Genomic DNA, 24,471 nt, shown 5'->3' with positions numbered 1-24,471 from the left:
CACAGAGAAGTTGCAAGTGTCAAGCTTCTCGATTAATAACTAAAGGATTCAGTATTTCTCCACCAAAAAGCAGCATTTAGCATTTATCAAAATATAACTTTTAACAGGTAACTTTGTATTTAAAATTAATTTACATCCACTATCAAGGTAGAAACTAACACTTCAGTTTCCTCATACTGTCCAGTGCAGCAGCTCTGTGTACCCCCTCTTACTGAAATGCTCTGTTTTAGCTCCTGTCTCTTTAAGGCCCCCCTCCCGAATACCCAGTCTGCTCTGATTGGTCAGCTCACACATGCCTGAGCCAGCACCTCTAACAACAACCGAGCAGTAAATCAATTCTCATGTGCCAAACTTGCCGCTAGGCATAAATTATGCAAATGTGCGACTCTCTGACGTAGTGTGATGTCACAAAGTCACAGAATTGAAGGCGGGACTACTGACGAGGCATTTCAGGAGAGGTGTTTTCTGTGGGAGAGAGGAGCTTCTGTTGGTGCGGACTTTCACCGTTTTAACTCTCAACCAATATAAAACAAGGAAAGAAAAAAAAGCATAATAGGTCATAATAAGCTCAGTACCAAACAGTGACTAAAGATAGATGTGGCAGGTTGAGCAAACAATGGTCAAAAAAAGTAAATGACATCAAAACAGAGTGTTAAGAGCAGACTGAGCAGATAAACCTTTTGGTCAGAGCATGTCAGAGCAGGGTTTGTCATCCATGTCAAGTTCAGGGGTGATTACTGGGGACAGATAAAGGCACAATCATTAAAATCCTCCAGCCTCAGACACATCACACGCAACTCACTTTTACTTCCTGTCCCACTCCCACGCATTTCCCAGGAAGTTGTTCCTGCTGAAGAGTTTAAAAACTCACTCTTTGGATTTTCACAAATTAAACCATTTTGCCCAATTACAATTAAAATCCACCAGGAGTCTCATTAAGACATTATTTCTGCCTCATTCATGTGCAGTGAGCCGGAGAATGACTTAAGAAACTCGCGAGGCGTCGTGATGACCAACAATGGAGAAGCTTTAAACTGTCGGTGCGTGTGTGCAGTGGGTGAGAAGCTTTCAGTGAAATTAACGGCCTGCCCTCCTGGTGCTCAAAATACACCCGTGGAGAAAAAGGATAGTGCTGGTGGGTGTGGTGGTGGTGTATGTGGGATGGGGGTCAGAGGTTGCCATGACGATTCCAGCCATTTCCAGTTTTGCAGGCATCATTGTGAATATGTGTGAAATTCAACAACAGACACTGACTTGGAGCAGCTTCTCTGATACACTCTGTGGGTCTGTTTCTTGGTGCAGAACTCTCGGATCTTTACTGGTCACTTAACCTTACCAGGATTCACAAAATCACAGTACTCCTCACTGTAGCCACGATCAGACGTAAATCTGGTGAAGGTGCATTTAGTTATTATGGGCTCACCCTCTGGAACAAACTGCCTGATGATATAACACGTACCATACATGTGTCATCTTTTAAAGTTCCAGTGTGTAGGATTTAGGGGGAACTATTGTTTCATTAGTGCGTTATCACCTGAAACTAAGAGCTGTTGTGTTTTCGTCACCCTGGAATGAACATCTTAAATCAACATAGGGAGCGGGTCCTCTTTCATGGAGTTTGCTGTGTTCGAGGCACCCTCCTCACAGAAACGACCACTGAGGTCGAAAAAGCAAGCAGGTCGAAATTACCTTCTCAGTCATTTCGGTATGAGGATGGCTGAATCTATTTTTCAACCCTCTGGACTTGCGGACTGAGCCCTCGTACAGTGACGAGTTCACTGCCATCACCTCAAGTCCATGAGTGCAAGACAACTACGTATATATATTCTGGCTATTTTATTTTGCTCACATCTGTTGTGTGAAGCACGTTGAGCTTACATTGTATAAACTACTGTGATCGTTTTCACACACACTCATGATGACTTTCTCTGAGAAGACTCTCCACTCTTCCCCTCTCCTCTTATGCTCTCCTTACCCACACTCCCCCCTCATCTCCCATCCTTTCCAGATTGAAGTAGTTGCACAATGAGCAGAATGAATCCATTTTAATTGACAGGTTCCTGTTGCACTGTGGCCTATGGCTATGTGCGATGGGTAATGCATGAAGGACCTACCTGGTTTGGTTTCCAATGAGGAATGACACTGCCAGGCGCTAATGGCGGGTGTGTGTGTGTGTGTGTGTCTGTGTGTGTGTGTGTGTGTGTGTGTGCGCATGCATATGCTCATCTAACCCGGCTTCAAATGAGCACTGGCAGAGCCAAATCTTCATCAGATGACAGCTTGCATGTCAGAGTCTGTTTATGGACTCATTTCACTTTTATTGTGCGCTTCAGTGGGCAGGAGTCATGAATGTCGCTGTGGTCCGAAACACGGCTACTTTGTCTCCATGGTTTCCAAATAATAATCTTAATCAGTGGAAACAACTAACTAAGGCATCAATCTGATGACAAGAAGTGAATCCTAGAATAAAGTCCTTGTTGCCTGTTCAAATGAAAAGGGGAATGGAGTAAAAGGATAATAAGACAAGACGGCGGAGGAGAATGAGCACAATGGCACTATTTAAAGGATTAAAATTGATGTAGGTGACAGAAATTGTGAGAGCATTTCTTCTTATTACCATATGAGAAAAAACTGTCTTTATGGTCCAGATTTGTGTAAAAATGAATTCTCTCTCGAAGGATTAGATCTCTACAACACATCGCTCTGCTGGGCTGTGCCTCAGAGAAAAGGCAGAGATAAAGAGGAGGATTTGCATAAAGCAAAAGCATAAAAGATTCATGCGATAAAGACAGAAAGGCAGAAAGGAATCAGACTTGCAGAAGTCATTTTGTATTTTACTGTGATCGAGTTCCTATTTATTTGCAGGTTCGGAGATAAACAGGCTTCAGGTTTTATGATTCACTGTTGAAATAGGTGATGATAGGGCTCAGCTTCATGGCTCTTTACCTTCCTGTATATCCAATGATGACGCTCAGCACCTCGGAGTGATTGTGTCAGCGTGTTGCCGAAGCCCCCCGATCGCTCTGCGGGCTGATATTACAACACCAGAGACTCACACATCACAAACAGCTGAAAGAAGCTGATGTTTATGGGGCTGTGTGCTTTGAGCTCGCAGCGGGCTGCTGATCGAGACAAGAGATATGTGAGATCGCACCGAGGAGAGGCCAGAAGTGCACTACTGGGAAACAGAAAAGCTTTAAAGGAGAGAGATAGCGAAGTAGACGCTTGGGAGATTTTAATGATACACACAATACACTTGTTTTTTTACCCAAAATGAGTTTTCTTTCAGAGAACACTGATTGTGATGGGGATTTTTTTTTTTGGTGGGTGCCTGTATTCAGTTAGTCAGAGGATTTGTCGAGCAACTTGCTTCCTTTATTTGTCACTTGAGACTCAAAAACAAACAGAAATCCTCTGATAGGGAAAGATTTTACGTCTTTCTTCTTTGTTTCTATCACCTGAATGTGACGTTATCTGAGGTGGATTAATTGAACTGTTATTCTCACATGAAATCACCGTGTTTTGTGCATCAATTTTGGTTCATCCTGGTACATTTATTCACATTACATCTATCTGTTTTGTGCACATATCTCTTCTGAGATCTTCAGAGTGTGTACACAGCGTTCACTCTCAGATTATTATTAAGTGTTTGTTTGTTTCATGTGTTGGAGGCAGTGACACAAACATGGTGTAAAGAGAGACACCTGAAGGCCAAACATGCGGTTAGGGAATTTATATTTGTGTCTTGGCTGTTCTGTAGTAGCATGAAAGAAGATAAGTGAAACATTTGGCAAAAAGCCTTTTAGTTGCTGACGTTTTTCCTTCAGAAGAATGAAAAGAAGCAAGTTGAACCAAGACGTAAACTAGTAAATGAGTATTAACTGGGATGGGGGAGTTATGGGTGGGAGGTACAGGTAGCATCACATTTTCCTTTCCTTAAGTCTTTTATAAAGGATCTTGTGCATGTACAAGATCTTGAAAGTTGAAAAGGTCAAAGTCCGCACCAACAGAAGCCCCTCTCTCTCACAGAAAACACTGCTCCTGAAACGCCTCGTCAGTAGTCCAACCTTTAACTCTGTGACTTTGTGACAGAACGTCACCATGTCACACATTTGCATAATTTATGCCTAGCAGCCAGTTTGGTAGGTAATAATTAATTTAGCACAGCTGCTCTGTTGTTGTTAGCGTGCTGGCTCAGGCGTGTGTGACCAATCAGAGCAGACTGGGTATTCAGAAGGGGGGGGGGGCCTTAAAGAGACAGGAGCTAAAACAGAGTATTTCAGACAGAGGGGGAATACAGAGCTGCATTAAAGCATGTAAAGCTATTCTAGTAGTAACCCGAAAAAAATGATGAACCTGAAGATGAGCGTGGTATGTCTCCTTTAAATATATCAAGAAATATATGTCAAGAAAGACAAAATATTTCAAGAGTAAGAAGGCGTTAACATCTGACTGAATACCAGTGAATACATCAGTGAGTACACCAACGTGACAGTGGGCGACTCATGTGCGTCCCTGAGATGTTGTGTGTTTACTGTACAGCAAAATGGAAATGTGTTATCTCCAGACAAACACATTCATTTTCACATGTTCGTATAAGAAATGAGTTCGGGCTGAGAAACGGGCTGTTTATGCAGCGCTGCAGTATTGACTTCACCTTCATGTCACACCAGTTGCATAAGAAATTACGCTTGTGAGTTAAAATGACACCAACAGTCAAAACACAGTTTACCGCTTCATGCTGCCGACCGACAACATTAAATTATTCTGCTGTCAGTGTCATGTGGGACTTAAAGAAATGATATCCCGTTAGAGAAAATAACAGCAGAGGACTAACACCTGACTTCCCATCTGTCACTGAATATGACACAGGCACACACACACACACACACACACACACACACACACACACACACACACACACACACACACACACACACACACACACGTATTAAACCAACACTGTACAAGTTACTTCTCTACTTTTGAACGTGCTACTTGATCTCATAAATCACATTTATATCTTCAAACATGCAGAGACATTTACAGCACTGTAGTTTAGTGGTTTACAAAGGTAACTAGAGATGTATACTGTTGATGGACAGATGGCTGTTAGTGGTGTCAGATGAGCTGCAGAGACCCGCATGAAATCACATTTTGCTTTCTATGCTACAACCTGGCCCCAGCTAAATTTATCAAACAGATATTCAAATTCTTTGAACTTGATTTTGATGCAGGGACCCTCTTCAGGACGGGGCCTCAATAATAGGTAAAGCAGGACTGTGTTCATGTCAGTTTTTAAAAGTACATCCTCCAAAATAAAATTTCAATTAAATTAATACAAACCAGTTGGCAAGAAGTAAGTCTGGAGCTGCCACCTGGAGCTCTGGTGGCTGGGGACAGCTGTCCTCTTTGCCCTGTCGGTGAACCAGCCTACCTTTCAGCCCCAAGAAATACCAAGAGGATATAATTGATATTTTCTCCCATGACACACGTACACAGCAGACGTACCCGTTTGTCCCCTCTGAACTGTATGAACTGCACACACCAGACACTGGACGGTAGCCCAGAGGCTGCCACAGCATTAGCATGTCCATGTGGGAGTGCTGTCAGGATGAGGAGGAGGCCTGCACCCTGATCTAAGCCCCTCACTGCTCCCTCCGCTCTGCTCCACCAGCTGCTTTGTGTCTCCGCTCACTTCCACTTCTGTCACCAACAAACAGATTGAGAGGCGATGTCTTGCTCACAGTGAGATGCAGAAAGACTGAGATGAGTTGTTTTTGTACAGCCGCCTTCGTGGTAGATTTGATCTTGTCTCTGAGGAAGCATTGGTTGTTACCAAAGTCTAAAACTACTTTATCCAAGTTTTTCTCAAAAGGCTTTAAACTCTGTACGTCACATAATACCTTTGATTCTTCGAGGCATCCTGAATATCCTATCCCTTGAGATCAGGAAATATCTGTATTGATTATGTCAGTTTGACATAAAAGAAGTACATACATACTGTACTTTGGTGTCTTGAGTGAAAGAGACTGGCTATAGTGCATCAGGTTTTCAACTGCCCATTAACATCCATTACCTCCTGTCTGACTTGCTTATACTATTACCAGCCCAGTTGCCAGGTTATTATGTTGGCAGTTAATGTTTCTGCAAACCACAGGAGCTTCCAGGGTTGATATGTGTACCAAACGTGGCATATCATGTTCACATTATATGCTTATTAGCCACCTGTTGCAGAAAGACATGGATGGGAAGGTGGTGGTGCTTTAACAGGCTAACAAGGCTGTCAAACGGGTGACCGAAGTCACACCACTGGATATTTTTAAGGACACCTGGGGACATTTTCAGCCGTTTTAGTGGCCACTTCAGCTTGTTTTCATTGTTATTATTCACACGACGGCCATTTTCCTCCAACACACAGTATATTTCAGCTTTTACAGCTTCCCAATAGATCAGCAACTGAAAAAATGACGGGTAGTGGAAATCTGGAGGCACGTTCGGCTATATTTCAAGGTAAAACAACATTGGCCTACTTGATAACTTGTTAGCTGATGTTAGCGTTCAACAACTTCCTAGCTCACATTACTATTTAATGACATCCTGTGTGTTTCACTTCCAGGTTTAGACAAATGTCTCCAAGATGTGTGCTGATATTTATAAGTTAATTGACATATTTTCTTATCTTATAGCATCAAAACAGTAACGTTAGCTAGAATGTGGTGGAATGCTAACGTTAGCTGCTGTCTTTTGGAAGCTATCAAACATACTTTTTTTTTTACCTTGAAATATGGTCCAATTCCCTCCAGATTAAACTATCCATTGTCTTTAGTTGCTTATCAACCAGAAGACAGTCAAATAATAATAATTTCCTACGTTTATGGGACACCAGAGCACAGCAGTACAACATTTGCGCTTCCCACCCTGAGTGTGATGTCAGAGGAAAATGGCCGCTGTGTGAATTATGGTCTACTGGGTTGACTATTGCACAAAAATTGTGAATATTGAAAACATGGTTTGAGGACAGTAGTTCTATGAATTAGAATTAAGACTTCATAAAATAATAATTATAATAAAATAGAGGTCAGGATGGATAGGTGGGTCAACAAAACACAACCACAACCACAACCGAGTATTTTTTGTGCCTAAACTTACCCCAACTTTAACCACAGTGGTAACAGCTTAGAAAACTGTAATGCCCATTTTGTGACAATGATAGCGAACGCACTAAAAACAGCAGTTCGGCTGATTGGTGTGTCAGTTCGAAAAACGCACATTTGTCATTTTTAAGACAAAGCCAACAATGTGTTTTGTCTTTCACTTTAGAGGCCTTGTTCCAGGCCGCCATGTGAATACAAAAACAAACCTTCATCACACAATGGTGCGACAATAACTCAGACAGTCCCAAAAGTAAGAAAAATGAGAACTTGTAGTGGCAGGGAGCAGGTGCAGGCGCAGTTGGACTGCTGAGGAAAAACAGGCAGGCTGGCCAACATCACCAGCAACTAAGTGCCAAAAGGCTTGATAATTGTGACGCTTGAGCCCATATATAGCATCGGACAGGATGATTAATATCCAGGAACATCTGGAGATGCTTTAGGTCTAATGAGAATTCCTGTTTGAGGGCCGGTTAAGCACCTCGTCGATGAGTAGAGGAGCTAAATGATGTTCTCGTTGCACTAGTCCAACACGCCGTCCGTATTATGTTTCATTCAATTTAACACTCCCCGTAACTGTGACACGACTGCACGTAGACTTCATTATCTGTGACAGAGACGGAGCAGGTTGCGTCTTTTAGATTAAAACTCCGTCTCGCGGCAGAGAAATGCTTGAAGAGGGATGTGCTGCGGACGTGTTGTTGAACTTTGGAGGCTTTGATACATTCAGTTGCCACCGGAAGCTTCCTGCTAACTGAACGCAGATGTCTCGGCGCAGTGTCGATGTGTGTGTGTGTGTGTAAGAGGTGTATGAGAAAGAGGAGAGAGGAAAAAATTGTGGACGCTCGTAAATTCATGTGTGTGACCGTGGGTTTGTGCAACCTTTGCGTGTGTTTACACAAGGCTGTAATTTTAGACGGCAAACTGATAACATGACTTGTATTATGTTTCTGCAAAGTAACAAATACATAAATAATCCGGCTTTGGGTATTTTGATACAAGTCTAAATGCAAATGTCTCACGGTAATCCATCAAAATATTTGTTATATATGGGTATGCTATATTTTCTCACAGGCTGTGTCACCTGTATACACTATTTACTGAGTATATTTCCCAAAACATAAAATGATGAGAAACAAATGTGGAAATAATGTGAAGAAATATTCCAAGTGTGACATTTCAGACATTGCTGCAAGACCACATAGTGCATTCATTTAAAGGGGCAGTTCACCAAAAATAAAAAAACCTACAGTATATTTGATATTTTAATAGCCGCTAACAAAGCTCCAGTAACAAACACATGTATTTCCTATTAATGCTCCACAATAAAAGTCCTCTGTTATTGAGTTATTTAGAAGCGTTTTTATGAAGTAATGTAATTTAATGAAGGAAATGTTGGGTTTTCACTCAACTTAACATGGTTTCTGAAAAAGCTGAAAGCGAACACGAGGAAACAGTAAAACACAGCAGATATCTTAAAGTACATCACTAAAGTACTGAGACCTGAACACACAGTGACATTCAAAAGCTCCTTTCTCTCAGTCCTGCACAGACATGAGTTGAGTAGCGCAACACTTTGAAGGAGAGAAGGGGCTCGACATGGGTTGGGCGTGGTCACGAGACGTTACAGCTCAGCCAAGGAGGCGGCAAAAATGTTTACATGAGCACAGGCCTCGTCGATGCATGCTTCTTTTTGTTTGGCTAATTGTAGGCAGTGCAGCAAGCTGTGAAGATAACGTTGAGATAATGTCACCTTATAAAGTTGAGTTTTAAGCGCTGTTTCACTGCAGCTGGAAACGAGGTTGATGAAAGCTGTGACAGTGAGCCAAAACAGTGAAGTTGTGGGTCATAGAAAGCCCTGAAATGATCCTTAAAGCTGAGGGAACTCGGAGTCAGCTGATAATTATATGTGGGTTTGTCACTATGATACTCCATCCACATTATACACAAGCAATTTCATCCACCGTTGATGTAAAAATATTAACTCAAGCAGCTTTAAAGTAAGACCTTTCCTCGGGACACACTTGCTTTTTTGCTGCACTCTCCTGCATCACAGTCACACCGTCGCACCGCTCACATTTACATACACAGTCTCAACAGTGCTGTTGGTTTTTGAGCAGCTTTGAATCATAATTGTGGGCTGAGAGCTTGACTCCGTCACAGTGTTGTCTTTTTTTGGCCAAACAGAATTTTCATGTTTTCCGTCCAACAAAATGCTTCAGCAGCTGAGTCCATTGATGAGACACCATTTACTCAGTGGTTAGCGTTGGGCAATAACAGAAATCAGGCGCTTTAATGTTTTGTTGGAATGAAAGCTACAGTGTATATTTATTTTCTTTAGTTTTCTCACAAAATTTGTTTACTTTTTACCTGTGAGAGACATTTCTTACATGTTTAAAGAAAACTTCTCTGGGCTGACTTCAACCTGTGCTCCTCTCACTGTTTGTATGTCTGATTTACCATCTCTCTCTCTGTATGTCTCACAGTACCGTATGCGAGAAGCACAAAAGAGCCATGGACCCAATTATCAGCTCCCCCCACCTTGTTTTTCGATCATTTTCACCATCTACAACTGCAGAAAGAACATATTCAGTCTGGCTGAGCTCCTCACGGTCTAACAACAGCAACAGCATTGGAGGATTTTCTAATGAATCCCGGCACCGGGGATGAAACGCTTCGAATATCTACACCGCTGTCATTGTCAGGCATTGTATCCAAAGCCACGAGTATTGCATAATTCATACGTAGAGCACAGGGACCCATCACTGTAATAAGCCCGGTGACACGAATCCTCACCTCCACCAGCAAGGAACAGGGTGATATGTAAAAAATCAACACACTGAAGGGTACAGTGGGCTGTAGATGGTCATGGTGGATGTAAACACTGACGCATATCCACAGAAACGTTCCTGATTTCACTCAGAGACACTATGGACAATGTCAGCTGAGACATCCATTACTTTTAGCCCCGTCAGTTGTGTCGGTCTCTGAATGGCAACGTTGGTCTGTTGTTCTGGTGCTGCACCGATTTGTTCCAAACTGAAATATCTTAAAGGAGACATATGATGCTCATTTTTAGGTTCATAACTTTATTTTGGGTTACTACTAGAGTAGGTTTACATGCTTTAATGCTCCAAAAACTTTTCAGTTTCCTCAGAATGTCCAGTGCTGCAGCTCTCTGCTCTGATTGGTCAACTCACACACGCCTGACCCGGCACCGCTAACAACAACAGAGCAGCTGAGCTAAATTAGATCATGTGTCCCAAATGAGTCACTAGGCCAAAAATTATGCAAATGTGTGACATGATGATGTAGTGTGATGTCACAAAGTCACGGAATTAAAGGCGGGACTACTGACGAGGAGTTTCAGGAGCAGTGTTTTCTGTGGGAGAGAGGAGCGTCTGTCTGTGCGGACTTTGACCTTTTTAATATGAAAAAGGGAAAAAAACAAAAAGCATAATTGTTTTCCATGAACTGTCTTAATTATCTTATAGCCAGTAAGTGTTTGTACAGACATTCATGAACTTCAGAGGATGAATCCTTCTGACATTGGTGATGCTGTCTTTTTCCTCTAGTGCCACCATGAGATTGACTGGTTTCCACTGATTGTCTTGACAATTATAGGACACAACTGATATCAACGACAGGGGTTAAGAAAACTTAGCAGGACACATTTTTAAAAAAAAGAGAAGAAGAAAGAAAGAAAAGTTGCAGGCCCAGTGGGGGCGTTATAATTAAAGGTCAGAATTCCTGTTTGATGTTTGACAAACAACACACCACCACCGACACAAACCTCGATGCACACATTCAGCTTCCTTTACTAATTTAAATAGATCAGCCTAATGAGGGCACATTAACTAAAGGTCACATTTTTAAACTCAACATGAGATTTTGACAAAACAGAGAGGTATGACAGACTTTGGCACTGTCAATGTGATGTTTTGAGCCTCTTGATACGAACAAATGTATAAAAACACTGATGAAATGAGTTCCATAATATCTCTAATACTATTGTTACATCTTCTGTGTATGGCAGGAGCTACAGCTGCATTTCATTATGCAACCCTGTATTCTATAATAACAATAAAGCTAAAAATCTAACCTTAATTAATCCATACAGTAATAAACCTTTCTTACCTCGTAATCAGTCTCTGGCATTTTTAGTCGGTCTACAGTCGGTCTGTGGGGCTCTACTTTGGCATAGAAGTGTTTTCAGCAACCCGATCGATAGAATAAACATTGTAGGTTTTTGCGAATCACAGAGTTTAGTTTAGTTTTGGATGTTTCATTCCGATCACATCAACATTTCTACAATAGGTATCATACATACATTCTTTGTTTATGTTTCAATTTTACGTTGTGAGAAAGCTGTGCTTTGGGTCTGGTGAGGTTTTGAAACAGAAATCACTTGGTTAGGGTTAGGAAAAGATCATGTTTTGTCTAACTGGGACAAACACGACTGCAAATTGTCACATCTCATTAAAAAAGTGTACTAAATACGAAGCACACCTTAGGGGAACGGCATTAGCTGGCATTGGATTATAAATCAAAGTATTGGACAAATTAAAATTCTTACCTAAAGGTGGTGCTAGAGTTAAAGTCAGGTGATCACCAAAGTCAGTAGGTTTCATCATTTGGGGATCAAGCATGTCTTTACACAATGCAATAAGTTATTAATACATTTTAGTTATGCAGCGAGTTTGACTCAAATGCATAAATCCTGCAGTGAGGTGGTTCCCACAAGTTTAAATCAATCTGATAATACATATCTGTCACATAATGCAGGTCAAAACACAAATGAAAAACAACATTAGGGATGAATTCTGAACACCATCCGACTGCATCAAATTAAATAACTCAAGAAAATCCTGTGTGATCATTTTCTGCCTCTTTCATCTGTCCCTCACCTGACTCTTTGGTAATTTACTACTTAATCCTCCTACTCATCCTCTCTCCTCCTCTGTTGTTGTCTTACATGTTTACCTGTCCGAGCATCTGAGTGTCTTGGCAGAGCCGCATCTCTCTCGATATTTCTGTCTCTCCTCTCCTTTCACCATCCGCTCTCCGCTCCGGGATGAACTCCATTCCACCATCTGCCTGCTAATCGGAGCGCGCAGGCTGTCCCCTCCCCGCACCTGTTCCCCCTTCACGGCGCCTGGTTCCCAGTCGAAGCAGGGAGAAAGAAAGAGAGAGAGAGGGAGAGAGAGAGAGAGAGAGAGATGCTGCCTACTCATTTAGCTAGCAGTCAGCACAGCACCTACATTCACTTCGCAGCAACATAACAAGGTTACGGTCACCCACGTCTGTACCCTGCTCGGGAACAATTCTTAAAGATGATCTGTGCCTCAAATGAGTGGATATATGACACAATGAGATATTTTTTGCTCTTTTGTTATCACCGCTGAAAGTTTTTACCCAATATGCAGCTTTAAAGAGTTGACGACACAATCAAAGCTGTGGCGTACATCTTTCTAGCATCTTACTCATCAGTGCAGATGTCCTTGGGCATTAAAAATTGTGCACAAAAGAAGATCACAGATATTCCCTTGTGGCAGCTCGTCTTCATACTTTGATCAGCCCTAATCGCATTCCCTTTGTGCCCTTGTTATCTATATCATACACAGCTTTGTCCTGAGGCTTTGTGTTTACAGGCAATTTGTCTTAATGTCTAGGGAGGCACTCCTCAGGTTCCCCTGGGAGGCAATCCCTGTGTTAATAACCAAAATTGGATCCACAAGCTTCACAAAAAGCCAGTCCACACACAGATGCAAGCACAAACACGGTTCATGACTCCTACACATGCGTGAGTCATGGGACTGTGCTCAAAGTTTATCGTTTCTAACTTTTACACAAATGAATAATGTGTCACTCTCCACCTTTACTTCCTGTCTCCACACACACACATGGACAAAGAGGGAGAGTCGGGGGTGGATGGGACCAATCAGAGACTTTAGAGTTGAGTTGAATTGGTGCGCTGTATTATCTAAGCACATGTGACACTAACACACATATATAAAATACATTATCATGTGTTCAAGGACGCACATGCTGACAGATGTGCTACATCTTCCTGAACGTTTTCCTGTGTTCATATGGTGATGTAGACATTATTGTGTGTATAGTGTGTGTGTGTGTAGAGATTGTTGGACATTATGGATTAAGGGACTCTTTAAACAACAATCTTTGACATCCCACAGGCCTAATTGGCCCGTAGGGTGTTCATCACTCGTGCCCTCTGACATAAGGCTCAACCTTTATTGCATATAAGCAATGTATGCCACACTTGTATCACCACACTTCACTAAACCTTGCCTACAGGATAGGATTGATTTCAGATAGAGAAAGAAATGGAGGAAACATAAGGATAAAGGTGACCTCTGAGTTCAAATGCAGACGTGTGGTGTTTCATTGAGCATTTAAGTGCTGATGTCCGAGCAGATGAAATATAGCGAGGTGAAGAGAGTTCAACAAAAACTGTGGATTTGTAACACTGTCGTGTCAGGACTCCTCAGACATGACATGGATGATTAAAAGGCACTTTACTCAAAGGTTAGACCGGCTTACAGTCTGTAACATGCAGGTTACATGGAGGCAAAAAGGAGGATAAGGCATAAAAAGGTGGCTGAAAGACACGTTCAGGCAAGAAAACGTAAGATAATACCTGACATCTGAAAAGAGAGAGTGAGGATCTGAACTTGTCATCTCCCATCCAGCCAGACCAGCAGGACAAAATGGAAGGAAGAGAGGAAAGGAAGCCAGGATCAGAGCTAAGATGATCTGACTGGCTAATGTCCGGTCACAGGAGAATGAAGTGGATGAAGTGCGACTCAGGCTCACCCAACAACGGGAAATAAGAGACTGATGTGGCCACATTTTCACAGAGTCGTGGCTGACTCCTCACATCCCAGATCAAGCTGTTGTACTGAATGGATGGACCTTGTTCAGAGCCACCAGAAGAACACAAGACTCCAAAGACGATGGCATGTCCTGTGGCTCCAGTTCGAATGTGGCTGAGAATTCTGAAGTCAGCGCCTTTAAGGTGGACCTCAAGCATGACCTGAGCAACCTGAGGGCTGAGCTGGACAAACACACGAGCTAGGAGTTGCAAAGAAACTGCAAGATACACCAATTTCTCTTATGTAACATAAAGGAACTTAAACTCTACAACCCCAGTGTTGTAAAATGACAAACAAACGAACCTTGAAGCTTTTTGACCTTTACAAAACCACAGAACGCTTAGAGACATCTTTGAGTATACTCGGCTATCTGTGTGACTTTTCCAGCTTAATATGTAGCATAGCACAGGATCCCAATGTGACACAAGTTATACAAGCAGCCTTTTCACAGCAGACATTTTGACTTGTCATCGTAGGAAAATCACAGGTGTTACTAATAACATTAACAATGGTTCTGTTGTTGTCGACAGGGTGACACTGAGCCGGCACGCACAACAGGACCCTGAACGTGAAAGCAGCAAAATGATTTCAGGATCATTAATTAGGTTATTTACACCTGTGCTTTTCCTACTGCCGCATGTCAAAATGTTTCTGTGTGACGAACAACAGGAACGAGCCGCTCACCATATGCACTCAAAGATTAACGAGGTAATGACTCGCAGCAGCAGCAAAACTTGATGGTGACATCTAGTGGGCAGGTGAAGCATGGCTGAGTCAGAAAACGTCAACAGATGGAGAATAAACACAAATCACATGCTGTGTCTCAATTTAGGTCGTCTGAAGTGCACATTTCCAGACTGGTAAGAGGCCCACAAGGCCTGTCCCATTTCACTGGCTGAGAAATTAAGCCTTCTTTTTTGCTCTAAATGGGAAAACACACGCAGGAAAACTAAAGTGCATCCAACTTTGATTAACCTTCAATTTATATTAACCTCAGATAAAACAAAATGCACGCCGTTTTCGTAAAAAATGACTGACGGTTCCATTTGAAGTGAGTATTACTGCTCTTAATGGGATACCAATTAAAATAAAGTTTCTGGCTTGATGACAAGCTGTGCTTAAAACAGATATTAATGAGCCGACTAAATCCTTAAAAGCCAAACTGTCATTCTTTTACAGAAATAAGACCTCAACTGCAGAAAGCAAATTGCTCAGTCAACCTTCTTATTGATTATGGATTACTGATATATGGTGATTCAAATGCCTCTCCTGCCTCTACTCTTAAACCTCTTGCTGCAATCTATTATTCTGCTCTTATAACAGAGGATGACTTTCAAATGCATCATTATATACTATTTATATTCATATTTTTTAAAGCCTATTGTTTGGGTTTTCTGCTTTTTTTTTTAGATAGTGACAGCTGGAGAGAGACATGAAAGGCAAGGAAGATTGAAAGGATGACACCGAGCAGCAAAGGGTTCAGGGGTTTGAACTGAAGCCTGGCTGCTGCGGTAAGGATTGAGCCTTATTTCATGGTACACGCTCTACAGGTGACACCCTGTCGTTGTGTATAAGAAAGTCGGTGGCAGTCACTGGCAGTGAGAAGGGAACAGCACTGCAGTCTATTTATTTGCAGAGCACTTCTTGGCAATCTTCCTGGGTATCTCACACGTCCTTATAACTATAGATCATTTTCACACTGCACAGGGACCTGAAACTATTTGGTCCTTGAAAACCATCTTGTTAGCACTGAGACTGAAAAGCCGTTTTTGACTGACGTAGCGCAGTGTGAAGTGTTTTCTTTGCATTGATTGTCGTCCTTTATGTTGATGTCCTTGGCATGTTTGCTGTATGATTTGCTGATGTATACTTATGTTATGTAATCATGCATGTAATTATGTAACTCAAGCGCTTTTATTGTTTTATATGTATAGTAATCGGAGCGTCCATGTAAAAGAGAGTTTGTTCTCAGTCGTTCCCCCTGTTTAGGTGAAGGTTATATAATAATAATTAAGTAAGAGTATTTGCTCAACCTAACTGCTGACCACTGATCTATAGTGTGTGAGAGCGTAATGTAAATGTCATTTTAATAAACGTTACTTAATAGATAATAAACCCTTTATAAGTCCTTATAAGCTGTTTATTAATACTCAAAAAACTGTTAATTAGTGCATAATAACGGATCAATTAACCTGACAAGGCATTGTCCTCGCTTTAGGTCCTTTAGCTGCAAAAAAGCATAGTTAACTGTTCATAAGTGCACAATGTAAAGTATATATTAGTCTTAATAAAGCATCAAAAAACCTCAATAAAGGTATGACACTGAAATAATAAGTTAGTTAAACTCAATAAATGTAATTTACAGTGTCATTTTTTACTTCCTGGCAAATGACCACCAGCAGTTCAATCAGGAGTGACAAGAGATTGAAGCAAAGAAAATGTTTATTACAGCAGATGATATGTGATTATTAAGTTTTTGGTGCTCAGACCCTACAGGGAGATTTTGGAGAGTCCAGTCCAGGGGAAGTGGAGGGGGAAAAGTCAAAATCAGCAGCATTAACGAACTAAAGACAGAGAGAGGAACATATTTAAAAAGACAGCAGCAAGATTGAGGCCAAAAGCCACCTTTATTAAAAGAAAGCTTAAGTCCATCATCCAAAAAGGAGAGCAACAGGCAGCAAAACAGTAACCGTACAAACCAAGGAGACACGGGCAGCAACACAGGTAAGACACGAGGAGGACACAGGACCGGGGAACAGACAAGAAACGCAGGACTGACCTGAGGAAAAAACAAACTGACAAAGAGAGAGGGGAAGACAGAATAAAAACACAGAGGGGAGGAAAGACTTACGAGAGACAGGTGAAACTAATAGAGAACTCAAAAGAGGCGGGGAAAACACACAAAGACAGGAAGTGGAAAGTAAACCATGACCCATGAAGATCAATTTGTCAAAGTAAAATATAAAACAATTAAACCAAAAACCCAAACTGTGACAGCAGCATGCAAGAACCGTCTTTCTAACTGAACCTTTACTCGAGCTTCATTACAATTGTAATATGATATACTGATTGTGTTGGATGAGGTCGAATGTGTTGACTTACTGAAGGCAGAAGTTGCTGATTTTTTTTTCATATTTAACCTTCAAATGTCCTTCAAAGTGAGTCAACAGGGGTGGCATTACAAAAAAGATTATGTGGATGAGTCAATTTTGATTAAAAAGTAAAAGTCAAGAAGAACATCGCAACATCAAGGTCATCATATAATGAGAACATGTGAGGCGTTGCTTTGAAGAAAGATAAAAAGCTTGAGTTTTATTTGTTGCTTTTTTTTCCCTTCGGCGTTCATGCAGTGCTCGGAAAGAATGTGCACTAGATGATGCGTATAAAATACCCAGCCTTCGACAGTTCCTGTGTCTCCTGTGAATCGTAAAGACTGATGTGCTGTCAAACCAACCTCCACACCATAAAACTATATGATACGAGGTCACCCAGAGTCTCTCTCAGGCAGCACCTGAATACACCGTCTCCACATACCTCCCTGAAGTCAATTAATGAGCTGTTGTTCATCTGGGACGACCCCGCCCAGCCCTCAAATACCAGATTGCTATCAGGGAAAAAGTTTAGCAGCTGTTATCTCACCTTAAGATAAATTTCCTCTCAGAGAGCTCGCCAAGTGAAAGGTGATAAATCTTCTACTCTCGCATTACTTCTATATTGTAATAACTTGGTGTGGACTCTGCCTTTTGACAGAAATATTATGATTAATAATTGAGTTTCTCTTTGATGATGAAACTGGAGCTCATTCTCTGAATATTGGTGTTGTTCATCTGAAATGTTACTGATGAGTTGAAGCTTAAAACGATACTTGTGACATTGAAAACACGGCAAACTGGTCCTGGAATGTAAAATCTGGCAACAAACCAAACCCAAGCTCTATTTTGTAAAGAGATATGGAATAGATGCAGGAGGAAGAGGTCAGAGGTAATGAAAAAAAACATTCTTGTTGTCCGGACCAGTTTGTGGTGTTCTCTCCGCGGGACGTCAGTCCATCTCCTTAGGGTGTCGTCAATAAATGTTAAATTACTCCTGTATGTTCCCCTCCTGCTTTAGTTTGATGCCACAGTGGAATTGTGACATTACGTGTCTCGCACAGCTGTTCTCTCCTCGGCAGTCGCCTTCAATCAGCCTCTCTCTTTGATTTATCACTTCCTGTTGTCCTTGGGATCGCTGCGTTTCACGACAGCGTCTGTGTAGCTGCAGTTTGCAACTCCAGTTTCTCTGGCAGCTTGGGAGCGCTGACCACAAGGCTTAGCCGGGGGGATCTAAAATAGTTGGAGTCAGGGGAGGAGATAAAAGGGACGTCAGTACGGAAAACAAAATTACTCTCCTTGCTGAGCTGGGCTGGTTGCGGGCAGGTTGGAGGACTGTGAGAACCTACCAGCTCAGGATGATGGTCTGTTTGACTTCTGGCCCCTCAGGGAGTGGTGGGTGGGGGTAACACTTGAGTTATTGTTCCACAGCCTTGTATCTGGATTAGCATGTTTAAAATAGCACTTAACCTCCTTATCAGACTTGTCTGCTGTCTGATGAACGAGTGTGTGAAGCAGATACAGAACAGCCAAATCTCTGTTGTTTTTTGGAGTTAGTGTCAGGCCTCATTAGGCCGTGTTCAGGATCACTGAGACTGAGGTCAGGGCCGGGGAAACCCTCCTCCGCCCTTCCCACATCTTCCTCCACTTCCTGTCCCAACAAATGACTCTTTCCAATCCTCAAGAAAAGCAATAATTCATCATTTCACTGTCAAATTCAGTAGATATTTAAAGTATTTTTTTGAGAGTGGATGGCTCCATCGGTCATTTGATTATACATGCTCATTAAACATAAAATTATCCGGGTGTGTATCATTATATATTTACAAATATATTCTGCTATTGATTGTCAAGGAATGAACTAACATTCTCAACAGAGTGTGAAGAAACAACAGTGCTTACATCAAAGACGTCTATGCACTGTATGGCAGAGATGGCTACTGAAGTTAGCGTGCTAACCAGCTAGCCCCGGCCCGTCCTGTCCCATAATATCACTTTTTACTTGCAAGAGGCGATGGTCTGACAGCCATGAACTAAATAAACTCACAAAATGTCAAGAATTAAATACTCTTACTTCTGTTTTCCTTTCTGAACAGAAAAATACAGCCGTGCACCTTCTGAATTCAAGATTCGCTCTTTTACCGAACTAAGACGAGTTTAACTGCCTCATTAAATCATTGTAAAACACATTTTAATCAAACTGGACACAAACAGAATGAAAGTCACCAAAACAGTCTTGGTTTGTCTTTCCACAGACCCGGTCCAGACAAAGTCTAGGGCCACCGGCTCCACGGCTTACTGAGCCATGAGCTAATTAGTTAATGATAGCTAGCTACAGCCAAGGATAGCTAACAAGACGCAGCAGTTGTCAGTCACTCTCATGAAATGCTGCCCCCTATGTTTTTGGAGCTACCCTTGAATTCTGGCCATATTCTATGAATTGCACCTTTAATCCTTCATTAGCTGTTTTTTGGGCTCGTTTGCGGCAGCACAACAAGCTGCAAACAAAACACCCACTTATCGCCCCCTTCTAAAGCTGATATGGTGAATGCATCAGCAGCAGTTGCCTGTTTACACATCTGGCAGATTTATAGCAACATGTAAATCCATTATTCACCCTCCTTTTAGCGCTTTCGCTGCTAAATGCTCCAGTGTGTTCACGAGCTAGTCAACAACTGTGTTTGTACGGGGAAGATCGTATAAACTGGGTTTATCAGAGCATTTTTACAAAGAATGGTAAAAAAGTTTTATCCACACACCTTCTGGGTTCTCACATGTAAGCTCCTTAATATTTGCTGAGTACAAAATTGTTCCCAACTACCCGCAAATTCCCAGAGTGATGCGAATTGTGATCCTACTTTTGGGTACAGCAGTAAAAAGCACGTTATCCTCTTCTTACTGAAGCTTAAAAAAACTCTCTTCTAGGATTAGGAGAATCAGGGAGCTGTGCCAATGTATCAACAGTTCCTAGCTGATGGCGACACACACACACTTTTTGGTGCGGATTTATATATTTGAAACGCTTGGCAACAAAAGAAAGCACTCGCGTTGAGATTCAACACTTGAGGCAGACCTCATATAAAAATAAATAAAATAAATGAAAGGTTAGGTAGTCTATTGTTGCTTGAAATTGTCTCAATATCCATATTTTAATCCTTGTTCGACATTACATGTAATACTGCAAACCAAAGACTCTGAGTGATGACCATGAGATTGATTCTGCAGTGTTGATAAACCACCATGAGACACCTTCAAAGTCTTCACGAGGAGCAGGCTGAAAGCTTCGTTACCTCTCATACCCAGCCCAAATGCAGGTCCTATTCAGTTTCATTCCTGATCTGAATCCAAGATCCATGTACGGCTTCCAAGTCTGCATGATTAACGCACCTCCTGGTGTGAAGCGTTACAGCCTCTGCCTGTGTCTCACCAATGGGTGCACTCAGTTCTTTGGAGGCCCAAGGCAAAGACAAGCATGGGGACCCTTTAATTACACCCTCAGCATTTACGCCCACCCTTCCCTCTCGTTGAAACTGGGGCAGAGCTGGGTTTGAAGGGTTGCTGTTGGTAGACTATGTCTCCAGATGGAGAAAAAACACACCCGCTGTGTTTTTATGTTGTGTAGTTACCCTCATTATGATTAATTCTAATATTCTTTCTCCCCTGGCTCCAAACATTTGTTGGCAGGCGAGATGATTACAATTATCGCTGCTGCAGGTGCCAGCAGTAAAGCTGGCTCAACAAGCAGTTGATTCTTTGACATTAAAAGTTTTCAACAAAGCTTACATTTCTCTTTCTCTTTGCCAAGTAGGAAGCTTTGTGAATTTTTGATCACCAAGAAGAAAGCCTGACTGAGGGCGACTGTGACTCAACACTGCATTATTTCAATTATACCAACAGGTCGGGCGCTCTTTCAAAGGTCATTATATATAAGTCTAAATTATCTCATAATGTCACCTCTTTCGTTCAGCTATGACCTACCTTTGCACAATGGTAAGGCCCATCCATTTCCTGTTTTGTTCCATAACATCACAGGTCAAAGGTGTCCCTTTAATGGCATGGTGGAGTGTAGGACGTGCGTGTATGTATGTGTTTTTACAGATGATCCGAGGAAGAGAAATGCACTATGGTCACAGGGAAGCACCTGAGTGTACCAGGAATAGCTCCTTCCATCAGAGATACATGTCCACAATATTTCCCTGGAAAAGGACTCAGCCGGAGTGATGTTTTGTTTGGATTTAAATATTGCCTGCTCGAAAAACAAAAGAAGATTTAATCTCGCACAAACTGCTGAGGAAGCATGTTCGCTTGATGGATGAAGTGTGTGGGGATGAATACAATATCTCCCGACGACGTGTATAGACAAACAGCAATACAATGTTCAAGAATAACAGAGGCATCATCATCTCCAACCTATGATATCTGTACTTTACCATCTGTTCCCGTGGTCTTTGAGGCATTCATCAAAGTAAACTTGAAATGGGAGCGCTGCAGAAATTCCTTGAATGTTCGGTTCTGTATGCAGCCGATGAATGCTGAATCATTTGGAGCCTCAAAGGCTTGAATATAAAGTGCTGGGAAACATCTTTTCATGCAAATAATAATAATAAAAAAAATACAGTACTCAGTGAGGAATGAAAATAAATGATAAAAAGAGGCAGAAACACATTGTTTATTCACGTCTCTCTTTATAACTACAGTTTACTTTCATAACTTTTTTTGCACCTAAAGCAGGAAAACATACAACAAAGCAGGCAACAGAAAATGAGGGGAGATTAATCCATACACTGTAGTCTCCTGGTTGCACCTTCAGGGACTGAAAGTTTTATAATGTACACTACAAATTATTAAACACACCCCAGAGTTGTATCTTTAGGTACGGAAAAGGGAAAGTTGTACTTTTGTTTGAAAGTGTTACAGCCACCAAACCTCAACCCAGACAAGAGACATTGGTTCAACCACATGTTGAACTGAAAAATATTTGTTACAGGGTTTTAAAGGATAATGATGGCAATATTCAATATCTTAAACTGGCAATAAACAGCTTTTTTGCTTTAACTTATCGCTCTAAAGTGAAAACTGATTGCACAGTGTAATGGCTATTGAAAAATGGCACCATGCACGTATAGATTGGTGCCCTGTAAACTTGTATCACTGTGCTATTTGCCACCAGGCTCGATTTTTCCCACATAAATGACGGTCACCAAAACAGGAAGAGGCCTTGTTTTCCCTGGTCACTCTCCACAGGTAATGCTGGAACAACTGGAATAACTGTGGAAACTCCGATGGAGGAGGTGAAGAAGGCGAGTGATAGAAACCGAGGTAACGGGCGGGCATACACTCGATGGAGAGCGCTGGTGTTGTGTCAAAATCTGTTCCCCTGCTCATATGTGTTTCTCAGGGGTTTCAAAACCCCGCTTCCTGTCTGTGTCTCTCTCAGGTGAGTTCCCACTAAATCTCACTAACCTTTAAGAATAGCTCATAAATATATAGTTTATTTTTTTTGAAAGGGCTAATGAATTTAATTTAAAAAAGCTGGGCAATATCATTTTAAGTAACTCAAACAGGAGTGCATAGAGCATTTGTTTGGGACTATTTTCGGCTGCGGATTAATACACAGTTGTTACTCACCAATGGTTATTTTTGCCAGCAGTGGGGCTGACACAAAATAAATACAGCGCTCCATGTTCACTGCAGTGGAAGAACATGTCACAGAGCGGCTTACCGATGTGTTTTAAGTCTCTGGAGCTCTACTGCAAGGAGGAATCATTTATATCAGACTTTGGATAAACACTACTAACACTTGTTCGTGGGATCAATTAATTGTTGCTTTTGATCTTTTCATGGGCTGACATCGCTCCACAGAACATCATCCAAATATGGTCTAAAGACCAATCATGAGATTTTTAATGCTGTGGCGACTGTGTCTTGCTTGCTCTATGAAGAGGAAACACGTGTTGCGTGCAGACACACAAACACAGAGGCTGGTAATCTGACTGTCAGGTTCATGTTAGCGCTGCAGTGTCCTGATTACCTTTGACACCTCGTGTCATACTAGTCACAACGTTGTTTGTGTTAAACACGGTGATATATACCAACAGCCCGGAGACACTGCGCTTGCTCCCAGCCTCGCTTTGACGTGACACCATCTGATTTACACTAATGACAAACTGTCTTCTCTTTTCCACATAGGCGGCTTCCTGGGATTGACGCGAGTTTTGGCCTTGCTCGCCTCTAACCCCTTATCTTGTTAGAGACAATTGAAAAAAGCAATTACCTGCATCTGCCGCATTGTGGCTGACAAACAAGGTAATGTAGGAGAGGAGAACAGGCAACTGGCCCTCTTCATCGCCCTAAGAGGCCCTTTTATTTCACGTTGCACCTCATCTTGAAACATTTATAAGCTCTCCCTGTGACTGCAAATAGCCTGGCCCACACTGCTTGCTGACCGTAAACAAGCAGGGCAGCTGGCTCCGACCCGCCACTCTTCCTCCCCTCTAAAAGGGGCCTGGATAAAGCTTTCCCCTCTAGCATCCCACACCAGGAAATGTTTTGACTCCGTCCACTTGGTCTGCTGCTCTCATTAGGCCTTTAGAAGAGGATTTAGGTGGTTGAGGGTCGCCGGCGCTCTGCTTGTCATCCTGAACAAGCCTCCAACTTTGTTTACAGTCTGGCATGAATGAAAGGCTCGGCTGGAGAGACCAGCAAATCAACACTGATTTTTGTCTTGAATAAAAAATGCAATTAGCGGAGCATTTATCTCATGAATAGCGGAGGAATGAGAGGGATTTTGTCTTGTGAGAACACTTTTTTTTGTCATGTGAAAGTGAGGATAGTGCGTAGAGGAACATGTCACGCTGGGAAACAAGAGGAGTAACAGAGCTGAAGTGTTCGAGGAGACACGTCTTGAGAAATTACGTTGCAATGGAGCAGTTGATTAGAAAGATAATTAAATTGGGAAGCGAGATTTGACAAGGGAGTTGCATGTCTTGTCTGATAGTCATCAGCAAAACAGAGCGCTCATGTAAATATTTCCTCCTCGCATAAGGCAACAGGCATTAAGAGTGATGTCTGTGCTCTCCAGAGAAATTAAGTTACATACAACATGTACCAAACCAGCATTTAATTACACGTGCACCCTATTAACATCCCTTTCACCCTGGTAATTCTTCAAGATGGGGATGAAAGCCAATTCTAAACTCTTGTTGCGAGTGTGACTCGGCCCAGACATTTCATTTGTTTCAAGAGTTTGCGAATCCCTCTGAGATGCAGCTTCCTTCCTCATTTCTCTCCGACTGTCTGACTCTGCTCATGAATAAAACCGTGCGGCACGTC

This window comes from Pagrus major, chromosome 18 (genome assembly GCF_040436345.1).
Source record: "Pagrus major chromosome 18, Pma_NU_1.0".
Taxonomy (NCBI): domain Eukaryota; kingdom Metazoa; phylum Chordata; class Actinopteri; order Spariformes; family Sparidae; genus Pagrus; species Pagrus major.
The sequence above is the reverse complement of the archived record's forward strand: the minus strand, read 5'-3'. Positions refer to the sequence as shown.